General features: G+C 44.9%; 1 long non-coding RNA gene across 11 annotated transcripts in view; it reads left to right on the top strand.

Moving 5' to 3' along the window:
- LOC149122102 (uncharacterized) overlaps positions 1-12744 on the top strand; it is a 140324-nt gene that overhangs the window by 49472 nt on the left and 78108 nt on the right. For 8 of the 11 annotated variants that reach the window (XR_016221077.1, XR_016221076.1, XR_016221068.1 and 5 more), the window contains exon 4: positions 5988-6089. The exons of the other annotated variants lie outside the window; for them this stretch is intronic. This is a non-coding gene — a long non-coding RNA (uncharacterized LOC149122102). The remainder of the gene's footprint in view (positions 1-5987; positions 6090-12744) is intronic. 11 annotated transcript variants of the gene reach the window in all.

Raw genomic sequence — 12744 nt, 5'->3', positions numbered from 1 at the left:
TGACCTGTGACATTATTGACTAAATGTATGAAGGAACTAAGCCCCTTTGGACAGGCACTGTGGCCCACACAGGAAACAGACAGCCCTGCGATTTAGTATGTGCAGGCCCAGCAGGATCCAGTAGAAACTTTGACATCTTAATCATGTTCTTACTCAGTCATCCACAGCTAATATATCTTCCTGGCAAAGCAGGTGTCTTCCATAAGGAACACAACGGGGGCAGATTGTTATCGTAAGAGGCTGCCAAAGTCTGCTCTAAATTGTCCCTGAACCACTGATAATAAACCAAATTGCTACAAATAGACATCAGTTTGCAGAAATGTTAGCTGTCCAAGGGATGCCTTTGGCTTGGGGAGCAGAGGCAAATGTGTTACAAGTATCAGGTGTGTAGGAAGGGAACTTGAAGTTAGCTTTTAGGACAGCCATTGGGTCAATTGTGATAGTGAGTTGTGCTGTTCCTTGAGTGTTCCCAAGAGTTTGTCGTCAGCCTCCTCAAATCACAGTTGGTATTTTCAACAGTATGCTCCATTGGACTGGACAGGTTTACTGCTTTGGAATCCTAGGCCATTTGTGAGACTGTTTGAGTTCTCGTGTGAAAAAGACTGATGAGTGAGAAATTTTATCCTGTTTTGCATCAGGGTTGTACAGTGGTGACTGAAGGAATGGAGTGGAATTGGGCCAGAATCATTGCTTTTACTCTGTTTAGTCCAGGGTTCCTTGAGTGTTTGGAGAGCTGGGGCTAGAAAAGAGTAGAACCCTTTCCCAACTGTCTAAATGCAAGACTGTAGTGAGCTAGATGTGGAGCACTGGGCCTCATGGGCAGCAACACACACTCACCTTTCCAGGGGAAGTTTTGGTGGGGACCTTTGAAGGGTCAAGACAGAGAGGAGAAAGTACATACTCTTTTCCCATTGACTGCCTGGGCTTTTGTCTCTTTCCTTTTTAAAGCACAGGCTACTGTTTCAGAGAATTCTTTATTTTATAAAATTTGGAATGTAAACAGAAAGGGAAGAACCAAAGCGTTATTCATAGCCTCACCATCCAAAGATGAGCAATAACACACATTTAAGCCCATTTTCTTTCTGTCTTTCACTCTGCCTGGTTACTTTTACCTAATTATGATTTTTTTTACTCACATTTTATTTCACTGTATGTGTTATTACTGATTCTTTATAAACCACTTTAATGGCTACATAATATTCTAACAGATGGGAATAGTATAAATTACTTAGCAGTTGTTGAATGTTCAGATTTTTTTCAGTGCTTATTTTTATAAATGAGAGTACACTAAATATCTCTGAAAATAACTCTTTCTCTGAATTTAAAATATTTCCTGAGGATGCAGTGCTAAAAGCACAATTACTATGTTAAAGTAGGTAAGTATACCCAATACTCTTTTATGTGTTTTCTTCCCCTCCCCCTCTCCCTCTCCCCCTTTCATCATGCTATAGGTTAGGTCTCTAAACTTACTGATCCTACATAGCTGCAATTTTGTACACTGTTACCTAATGTTCTCAGTATAATGCATGGAGTATGTATGGGTGTGTGTGTAACCAAGTTAGTTTCCTGAAAGTCATACAAATAGACAAACCCAGCCCCATTTTCCTAAATTTTGTGTTCCATTAAATGATCCTCACCACTGTAACCACAATAGCAAGGCTTACTAATGATAAGAAATCTGATTGTTATGTTGGAAGATAACTGCGATATTTTTCAAGTGCATTTGAGATCAAAATATACCTGGAAGGGAGTGGGCATTTAGCTTTACACTTAAGATGCCTGTATCCCACTTCAGAGTTTCTGAGTTCAATTCCTGGGCCCAACTCCGGATTCCAGCTTCCCACCAATGTAGACCTTGGGAGGCTGTGCTGATGGCTCAAGGAATCAGGTTTCTATCAACCACATAGGAAATGTGGATTGAGTCCTGCTCCTGGCATGGCCTGCCCCAGCCCCAGCCCCAGCCATTGTGGGAATTTAGGGAGTGAATCAGAGGTGGGAATTCTCTCCACCTCTGTCTCTAAACTTAAAAGGAAAAGTTGCGTGGGAGCTGAATGTGGGAGTTCCTGCTTGCAGGAACAGGCCTGTTACCCACAGACATCTGGGACCTGATGATCAGAGACAGAGCATGGCTTCAGATGGGACACCAGGTGGGGTGAACAGACCCCATCCATGTGAGTTCTCAGCCTCACAGAAGTTTACATGAAACATCAGTTTAAAGAAAACATAAGTTACCCCTCGTTCCATCCTCAGATAATTACGTGGATCTAAAGCTTGTAAATAAGATGCCAAAGTAGCAATTTTGGCAACCTTAAATTCCAGGACACTAGAACTTAGGGAGGCTGTGCTAGAAAAAGGCAAATAAGTGCTGTATTTATTTATATGGCATTTATATCTCATTAGCGCTCTGCTAACATACTTAGAAGTGTATATATACTCATGTTAGAGACCTTTTATATAAATTATTCATTAATTATGTTGTAATTAAAGTTATATTTTTACGTTTTTTAAATACACCATTGACACACATATATAAGGAGAGAGCACACATGCATGCACGCTCACTGAGCTCATGAGAGAGCTGTCCTTTCCTTTCCCTCCAGGCTCACTTAAGGCTTTCCATTTTCTATTGCATTCTGCTTGTGTCTCGGGACTGTTACAAATGCTCGGTAGCTGAGAGTGCACTAAAGAGGATCTACGTACCTCACTGAGCCTAATCATGGCCTCTACAGTAACAAGAACAATGACAGCTGAATGTCTTGCTTAGGCTGGGTCAGCAGCTGTGCTGAGCATCTCCAAGGATTCTCCGATTTTATCAGCACAGCAACTCCAGGGTTTGGTGTCGTACCCATTTTATAGGCAGACTGACTGAGATCTTGAGGGCTTAAATGACTTACCCAAGCTCATTCATCTAATTGTCAGTGCTCAGGGGTGGGTGTGGCCCAAGGCTGAGGCATGCAGAAAGGAATCACTTGTTTCACATTAAGCCTAGAAACGAAATACTCCATCTGCATGGTTTTCAAAACATTTCTGTGTTCCAGTGAATAGATCTTCTGCTTCCATTTCCATGAACTTTTGAAGTACCCATGTGTGACGTTCTTGTATTTTTTTTAAGATTTAGTTATTTATTTATTTGACAGGTAGAGTTATAGACAGTGAGAGAGATAGAAAGGTCTTCCATCCATTGGTTCACTCCCCAAATGGCCACTACAGCCAGTGCTATGAGGAGCCAGGAGCTTCTTCCTGGTCTCCCATGCAGGTGAAGGTGGCCAAGCACTTGGGCCATCCTCCACTGCCCTCCCAGGCCACAGCAGAGAGCTGGACTGGAAGAAGAGCAACCAGGACTAGAACCCAGTGCCCATATGGGATGCTGGTGCCACAGGTGGAGGATTAACCAAGTGAGCCACAGCACCCAGCCCGCATTCTAGTATTTTAAAAGTGAAAAGATAGAGTAGGATGTAAGTTTAAGATTTTTTTTTTTTTACAGGCAGAGTGGACAGTGAGAGAGAGAGACAGAGAGAAAGGTCTTCCTTTGCTGTTGGTTCACCCTCCAATGGCCGCCGCGGGTGGTGCGCTGCAGCCGGCACACCGTGCTGATCCGAAGGCAGGAGCCAGGTGCTTCTCCTGGTCTCCCATGGGGTGCAGGGCCCAAGCACTTGGGCCATCCTCCACTGCACTCCCTGGCCACAGCAGAGAGCTGGCCTGGAAGAGGGGCAACCAGGACAGAATCTGGTGCCCCGACCGGGACTAGAACCCAGTGTGCCGGCGCTGGAAGGCGGAGGATTAGCCTATTGAGCTGCAGCGCCGTAGGATGCTCTTTAGTTGTAGTGAGAGTGGACTGTCATAGCTAGTGACCAGTTGTGTTCTCTGCAAATACTAACAGATGCACCATAATGAGTTGGAGAGGTCCCTTCAGCACCAGAGTTTGGGTCACATCCAGTGCAGGGAAGCTCTGGACAGAGGCTCTGAGCCTGGTTTCTGTGTGGCTGAGGAAAGGGCCATGGAAGAGGCTGCCACCTTGAATGGCCAGCCTTACCCCTGGCATTCCAGGACACAGACCCAGAGCCTGTACTTTCAAATGTTGCACAGCTCATTTTTTAAATAAAGTTTTTATTTAATAAGTATAAATTTCATAGATACAGCTTTTTGGATTATAGCGGTTCTCCCCCCAATACCCGCCCCCATACTTCCACTCGCGTACCACCTCCTACTCCCTGTCCCATCCCATTTTTCACTAAGATTCATTTTTAATTATCTTTATATACAGAAGACCAACTCTAAGTAAAGATTTCAACAGCTTGCACTCACACAGACACACAAAGTATAAAGTACTGTTTGAAGACTAGTTTTACCATTAATTCTCAGTACAACTCATTAAGGACAGAGGTCCTACATGGGGAGCAGGTGCACAGTGACTCTGGCACAGTTCATTTTTTAAAACTGAATTTTGAGGCTTTAGATTTCATAAGGCTGACATTTTTGGCCTGGAAAGCCAATACTTTCCAATGCATTCTTGTTGAGGAATGTGGATGTTTTGTTCAAATCCTAAGCAAAAGTCAATTACAGAGTAAAAGGGAAGGTAAAATATATACAGTTATAAGCCAGAACGTAATGACAGTCATATCACGTGATGGCAGACCTGTAACACTGCTAAGGCTGCATGTTGAGGACATTCTCTAGCCTCAAGAACCTACATTTTGTATAAAAGTAAGCTGAGGGACCTGGTGCTGTGGCGTAGTAGGCTTAGCCTCCACCTGTGGTGCTGGCATCCCATATGGGTGCGTTTTTGTCCTGGCTGCTCCTCTTTCAATCCAACTCTCTGCTGATGGCCTGGGAAAGCAATGGAAATGGCCCAGGGGCATGAGCCCCTACACCCCCATGGAAGACCCTGAAGAAGCTCCTGGCTTCAGATCAGCTCAGCTCCGGCCATTGCAGCCATTTGGGGAGTGAACCAGCAGATGGAAGATCTTTTCTCTGTCTCTCCCTTTCTAACTCTACCTCTCAAATAAATTTAAAACATTTTTTTTTAAAAATGGGAAGCTGAAAATAACTTATGCATCTTAAAAAATTCAGAGAACAGTAGAGTGAATCAAATGGGAGGAGCAGTAGATGTCAGAGGAAATGAAGGTGATAGAAAATAAAGAGGAACTGTTCACAGCACAGCCTGTGGAGGGATGGAGTCTGTGTTGCACTGGGGTTTTGCACTTGCATTATTGGGCTACTGGTGCTCCAGCTCTGCTAAAAGCTCAGGTGCAGGCCCTGAGGGGCACAAAAGATTTGCTCTGGTCAGAGTTTGGTTGCCGTGGTAACAGTACTCTGTGATGGTGGTGGGGCTTTAAGCCGTGACTGGGTCAGAAGGGCTCTGTCCTCCTGAAGGGGCTGATCCCAGTATCACAGGAGTGGCTCAGTCCTTGAAAGAGTGCATTCTTGGCAAAAGAGTGACTTTGCCTGACTCTTCCTCACAGGCCCTCCACCCTGTGTAACACCCCGCCAGAGATGGCCCTTCACTGGGAATTCCAGCCTACAGAACCCAAATGAGTGCCTGTTGTTGATAAACTGCCCAGTCTGTGGTGGTCTGTTACAGCAGCAGAACATGGGCTGGGACATGGGCTTCTGCCAGTGTCTGATCCTGCTATCTGTTGAGCTTGGTAGCAGTCCTAACAGTAATTGCTGTGTTTCCTGAGCACTTACTCCATGCTCGTGGCCTTGCTGCATTAGCTTATTAATCTTTACAGCTTCCTACAAGGTAGAGACGTTTTCTACACTTCCAACGCTAGGGAATGAGCCCTAGTTTAGAGGTTTCATTTATCCAGTGGTGACTTCCTGAGTGTTTACTTTGTGCTAGGCAGCCTTCTCAGTGAAGGTGCAGTGCTGAACAAAACGTGCCTGTATGGATTTCCATCCTAGTAGCAACTGCCCGAAGTTACCAGAGGGGAGTTGTGAAGCTGGCTCACGTCATTAGTCACTTCCAATCTGCTTTCCTTTTTCAGCACCACACCCTGACCACATGGCTGCTGACCACTGCACCTGCTTCACAGGGGACTGGCACCTCAGTGTGGAGATGAGCAATGGCGAACACACAGAAGGGCCTGGTGAGTGCCAGCCAGTGTGGCTCACATTCACTTTGTTCTCACATGGCCCTGACCTCTTTCAGCTCTCATACACATGTCCCAAGCAGAAGGTCCAGTGCCTTTGTGTGCTCAAGGATTTAACTTTACCCAGAAGGAAGTCTTGCCTGTGTCCTTGGCTTCCGGGAGGTTATCTCTGTGTCCTTGGAGTGTGACCCGTGACAGGATGGTCTCTGTCCACATAGGAGCACTGGGTCCTGCTGCAGAGTCTACAATACAATTTGGGGATGGGGCTAGCCGTGTGAGCCAGTGTTTCAGTGGGCACTGGCCATGCTAGAAAGAACAGTGATGTGAATGGCGGCTGTCTATCACATAGTGTCCGGTGACCCCAGAGGCACTGAAGACTTAGATCGAGCACATAGACAGTCAGTCATGCCTGTGGGTGGAGACCCGGTGAAATCCCTGAACACCAGAGCTCGAGTGAGCTTCCCTGGTTGACAGTACTCTGCGTCGTCACACACGATCGCCAGGAGAGTGACAGTGTCCTGGCTCCACAGGGGATGGACAACAGGAAGCTCTGTCCTGGGTGCTTCATCCATTGGCTGAGCCAGTCTGTCCTTTCCCTGCATTAAACCCTAACTGTGAGTCTTTCTGTGAGTCCTTCTGATTCATTATCAAAACTGAGTGGTTTGAGGGAACGCTCGAGCTTGCAGTAGGGGTCAGAATGGAGGGCCATCTTGTGGAATGTTCCCTCAAACTTTGCACCGAACTTCAAACCTCGGGCAGTACACTTCCCAGGTCTATTTTGGGGATATGTTAGATTGAGAAAAAGTGAAACCAGTCTGCATAATAGCAGAATGCCCCAGCTTCATGTTGGAATCATTGCTCCAGCAGTGGCCAAGGCAGCCTGTGCCCTGAGAACAGCAATAGCAGGGCAGGGACAAGTTCTGAAACCAGGACCCAGGGCTTGGGGCTCAGCCTCCATCAAGGGTGAACATGCACGTTAGGGTGTGCAGCTCACACCTCGGGTGATAGCTACTTCTTCCACGGCCTCAGAACGTTTTCCCTCCTTTATGTGATTACTTATTTACATCCTCTGTCATCCTAAAGGGATTGGAAGTAACTTGAATAGATATGTATGTGCTCCAGTGAACTCACTTTCCAAAAAAAAAGGGGGGGGGGGAGGGAAGTGGCAGAGGAAGAGGGAGGGGAGCAAATGGGAAAGGAGCAAGAAGAAGGAGTTGGGTTGAGATTCACATCCAAAGTGCGCACCATAAACATTGCTTGCATCTATTCATTACGTTGTTTAAAGCCTCCATGTCCTTATTTATGTGCGTGTTTGTTTATTTACTTCCTTATTTATTTATTTCTGGCCTACTTACTCTGTCTCTGACATTTCATTGCACTAAGAGCCTTCTACTGTAATAGTTGCTTGTCAGTGTTCTCCTGCATTCCTAATGGTTTTGCCTTATGCTACGATGCTGTGTGATTCATTTCCAGTGGTTCATGATTGTTAGTTCTTCATTATGGGCTACACTTTCTAGCTATGCAAAGTAAACCATTTCTCTACTTAATGCATTTTGCTGTGGATTCTATCTTGATACTAAAATGGGTACTCCTAAGCTATTATCTATGAACAGCCACTATACCCTTGAGTAACTTTTTAATGGCAAGGTTTCAGTGTCATTTGGTTTTGTTTGTTTCTGATAAAAGCAGTATATATTTGTATTTGTTTTCAATGCAGTCCCGGAAATCTTGAGCTTGACAGAAGAGTTTAAAGTGATTGTGTGTTATCAGAGTTGATGTTTGGTATTTCTCATTCCCACACTAACAGGTCTATCTTGAAGTTCCGGATTTCCTTCATCCATCTCCCCAAGTCTCCACCGTCTCCCTCTAATTAACATTCACCTCTTCTTCCTTACCTCCATAAATTGTATCACCAGACACCCAAATTATTGCACATTTATGAGTAAAGCAGGGGTCTGTGTTTCCAACGAGCTTCTCAAGGGGGCACTCATGGTGGCTTGGGTGCAGATGGGAGAAGCATTATAGGTCAGCTACACTGTTGGTATATGGGGACGGAGCAGGTTGGCAGATTGGGGACCCCCATCACCACCAAAATGATATAAAGAGCTTTGCTTGGGACACAGAGTTTCCTCCATGTGGCTGTTCCAATGCATTTTGTTTCACTATTGCCCTTCTAGTTGTCTACTAGGGAGCTCTGAGTTGCTCTGTTCTGTTCATCTTCTCTTTCCAAGGTCAGCACACTTGTCTGGGACATGTCCACTGTCACATTGATTTTTAGAACGTGCTTTACTTCATTGGTGTTAGGCTGAGGTCAAAGGCCTCTGCTTCTAGAAGCTGTGGTTCATTTTGGTGGGGTGTTGGGAGAGAATTATTATCTCCGTAGCTGTGTGAGACCCAGGTTTTAAATCAGTTGCTTTCGAGATGCCCTGGCCTACTCAGGCTTATGTGTTTTTTTGTTTGTTTAATCTTCAGCTTAGAGCTTCCCCTGGGTTATCTTAGAACAAATTTTGTTTATCCCTGTTGTTTTGGGCAGTTTATTATCACTCTTACTATTTTGACTTCTGTTTCAATCCAGTTTTATCTCATTTCCATATTCTTGACAATTCAAAAATAATTTTTGGTCCATTGAAAACAATTTATTTCCAAGGCTGCTTCTGGTTTCATTACACTAATGAATCTCTTGGGAAAAAGGTAAACTTATGTTTCTCTTTATGGATGCTTGGAATTTCTTTGATATCAGTCTATTTCTTTCTTATCAGATTGTATTTTTTGATTCTACTGATGACATAAAAGAGATAGTTTAATTCTGTTTTCCCCCATAGAGTATGATTTTAGAGAGTTGCTTTATCTCTTTTTCTCTTAATGATTCACAAAGTCTGCAGGGGCCTCTGTATCCCTCCCTGCCCCCTCTAGTTTTTTCCTTTGCTATTTACTCATTCTTCACTGCAGAGCCATTTATCCAGGCACAGAAAACTTTCAATTCACTTCTGACCAGGTACAAGTTATAAAAAGAACACCCCTTGCCAAGAAAGGTTGCACATTGAATTTCCTGAATCAGTCACTTTCATTGGCATTTTATTCATCTTGTGCTGCCAGAGGCCACCAAGTGCCTTTTCAAAGTATTCCAGGAGTGGTGGTCTTCAAATGGTAGCTCTTGAGTCTACAGGAAATGGAAATATAACTACTAAATCATTTTTCTGTACTATTGACAAATGAATAAATGATGTAAGTAATGGGCAAAATGTAATTTTGCTCCTGAGTTGTCTCTTTCTCATGCTGTTTATGGGATGAATTGGAAGAGGGTCAATTCTACAAGGTCATGGGGTTTCGTTAAACATATTACTAGGGAGGGTTATAAAGTGAAGATCAGCAAGGCAGAATTCTGGGTTCCTGATCTCCAGGCATCCTTCTGGGATACCCCTGCACCAGAGCCTTTGGGATTTGTTTTGTCTGTGCTCTGTAGGAGGGTCTTCAGCAGAGTCACCACCTCCCTTGCTAACCCTTTTAATCTATGCTGCCTTGGTGGTGACAGAAGAGGTCAGATGCAGTTTGTTTAGGGAGGTGTTGGAATATGTATCAGGAGATGCTGGGAGGCTCTGAGAAACTGTAGATCTTCTACTACTAGCAGGGGGCCAGAGCTCCCCATGGATGACTGGGCTCAGGCCAGTCACCTACCACTGGGTGTTGGAGTAGTCCTTGGTCTTGGTCTCAACCACAATGCAAAGCACTTTCCAGAGAAATATCTAGGGATCATTTTTCTGATGACCCCACCCAATTTTCCACAGATTATGATTCATAAGGATGTCTAAAATTTGGTCAGTAAAAAGAATGTCTTTAATTTCCCATTCAATCTTAGCCTATGAATCTGTGGGATTTTTTAAGTTTATTTTTATTTATTTGAAAGGCAGAATGACAGAGAGTTGGAGAGAGAGAGAGAGAGAGAAAAGTTTGGTTGATTGATTTATTTCATCTGCTAATTTTCTCTCCAAACTGCCTGCAACAGCCAGGGCTGGGCCCGGCTGGGGCTGTGAACTAGGAGCTCCATCTGGGTTTCCCATGTGGATGTTACAGGCACAAGTATGTGAGTCATCATCTGTTGCCTCCGGAGTGTTCTTGAGCAGGAAGATGGATTGGAGGTAGAGGCAAGACTTGACCTCAGGCATTCTGATGCAGGATGTGTGTCCTAGGCAGCAGCCTACCCTCTATCACAACACTCATCCCAGAAATCTGTGATTCTAATGCAATCTGTTTTTAAAGTTGTCACATACGTATTTATCTTTTTAATATTTTACTTTGAAATAATTTCATATTTCTGGAAAAGTTGCAAAGATAACAGAATTCCTGTTTAGCTGTGAAAGAAGAAGGACCTCATCTAATATGTCCATATCCATATGTCCATATCCTAACCTCTAGAACCTGTCACTGTGTCACCTTAAAAGGCAAAAGGGACTTTGTAGCTGTGATTGACTTACGGTTCTAGAGAAGGGGATGCTACTCTGGTTGAACTTGATGACCCACAGTAAGCACAGGGGTCCTGATAAGGGAAAGGGGAGGCTGGGGAGTGCAGGAGGGATTTGGAGATGCTGTGCTGCTGTCTTTGAAGAGGGGACAGGGATATGAGCCAAGCTGGAAGCTGGAGAGGCAAGGAAACAACTTGCTGAATAGGCCGAGAGTTTTACTCTGGGAACAGGAGAGTGTTCTGGACACAGATGGCGGGTGGTGATCATTGCACAGTAATGTACACGTGCTGAATGCCACTGGTAAATTTTTTGTTATGCACATTTCACCAGTTCTCTAAAAAGGAAAGGAAGGGGCTTGCGCTGTGGGGTGTAGTGAGGAAAGCCACTGCCTGCAGTGCCAGCATCCCATATGGGTGCCGGTTCGAGTCCTGGCTGCTCCACTTCCAATCCAGCTCTCTGCTGTGGCCTGGGAAAGCAGTGGAAGATGGCCCAAGTCCTTGGGCTCCTGCACCCACGTGGGAAACCAGGAAGAAGGTCTGGCTCCTGGCTTTGGATCAGCCCAGTTTTTTCTGTTTTGGCCATTTGGGGAGTGAGCCAGCTAATGGGAGACTGACTCTCTCTCTCTCTCTCTCTCTCTCTCTCTGTGTGTGTGTGTGTGTGTGTGTGTGTGTCTTTGTGCCTCTGCCTTTATGTATCTCTGCCTTTCAAATAAATTAATATGTCTTTAAAAAACATGGGTGGGGGAAACAGATTCTGCCCTAGAGCCTCCAGAGGGAAGATCTTGATTTTAGCCTAGTGATGCTTCTGCCCTGTAGAATGATAATGTGCTTGTGCTGTTAGGTCAGAAAGTTGTGGTCCTTTGTTATAGCACCAATAGCAAACCAGGCCAGTTCCCTTCACTTAGTTTTCCTTAGTGTTAAATCTTTTGTAAACATGCTCTGTGTATTAAAACTAGGAAATTAACATTGGAACGGTTTTGTTAACTAAACTTCAGGTTTCAGGTTTCCCCCAGGTTTTCCACTGGTGTTCTTTACCTGGTCCCCTCATCCAATCCAGGATGCCACCTTGCATTTAGCTTCCATTTACTTTCATTAGTCTGGTCTAAACTGTAACAGTTTCTCCATCTTTTGGTTTTATGAGCTTGGAACTTTTGAAGAGTCCTGGTCTGATGCTTGTGGCATATAATTAATTTAGGTTTATTTTCCTCACGATTAGAGTGAAGTGTGGGTTTGGATGACAAAACCACAGAAGTGACGTGCTCTTCTCATCATATCACACTAGAGGGTGTCATGTGATATCAATACATTCTATTATCAGTGGTGACAGTGGCTGAGAGTGATGGCACATTTCTCCACTGTGAAGTTCCTGTTCTGCATTTCCAGACTTCCCTCTATAAAGTTGCTGCAGTTTTATTTCACAGTCTCTATTGGTAAAGGTATACGAGATCTTTCAGAGTCACCCGAATTGGGTGTGAATGCCAGATGAGCCACTTCCCAGTTTTACAAAGTTTGAAAATCAATCTCATATCCACGAGCCTCATGCCTTTCTCTGTAAAACTGGAAGAGTGAAAGCTATGGCTGTCGTGAGGATGACATGAGATGGCACAGCTAGTTACTGAGGAAATACTCCTTCATCCTCCACAACTTCGCCAGAGTCAGGTTGAGGGGAAAGGGTGGCAGTGGTGGGTATCAGTGATGGACAAGTGATGATAAGGACTGTGCCTGCTGAGAGATCACCATGTGACAGGAAGGGTGGCCATGTGCATATCACAGCCTGGGCCTGCAGAGCACCGTGAGAGTGCACAGTGTGAGCCTCTTCCCTGGATGTCAGGAAGGTCGCTGGGCACGGTGCTCGGGAGGTACGCAGAGCTCTCTGCTCTTGGGTGCACAGAAGTGTGCTCTCCTTGCTGCACCCTGGAGCACGTCCTAGTCTCCCACACTGGATCACAAGAAGGTGTTTTTCATTTTGAGCCCCATGGATTCAGCAGAGCCTTTGAAATGCCAGTGTAGGTGATGATGGGCCTAGCGGGAGCTGTGTCTGCAGTGGTTTCCTTGCGTTTCTTGTCTGGCGTGTGTCACTAGCCCAGCGTTGGGCATACATGCTGCATGGAAACCTCACATTTGTGCATGGGGTCCTTCAGCACATGCTAATTGCCTGGGATGAAATCTATCTTGAAAACTTACATGCATTCA

Source organism: Oryctolagus cuniculus, chromosome 15, assembly GCF_051225735.1.
Source record: "Oryctolagus cuniculus isolate XC-2025 breed Fujian yellow rabbit chromosome 15, ASM5122573v1, whole genome shotgun sequence".
NCBI lineage: Eukaryota > Metazoa > Chordata > Mammalia > Lagomorpha > Leporidae > Oryctolagus > Oryctolagus cuniculus.
Note: the sequence above shows the minus strand (reverse complement) of the source record. Positions and strands in the feature narration are given on the sequence as shown.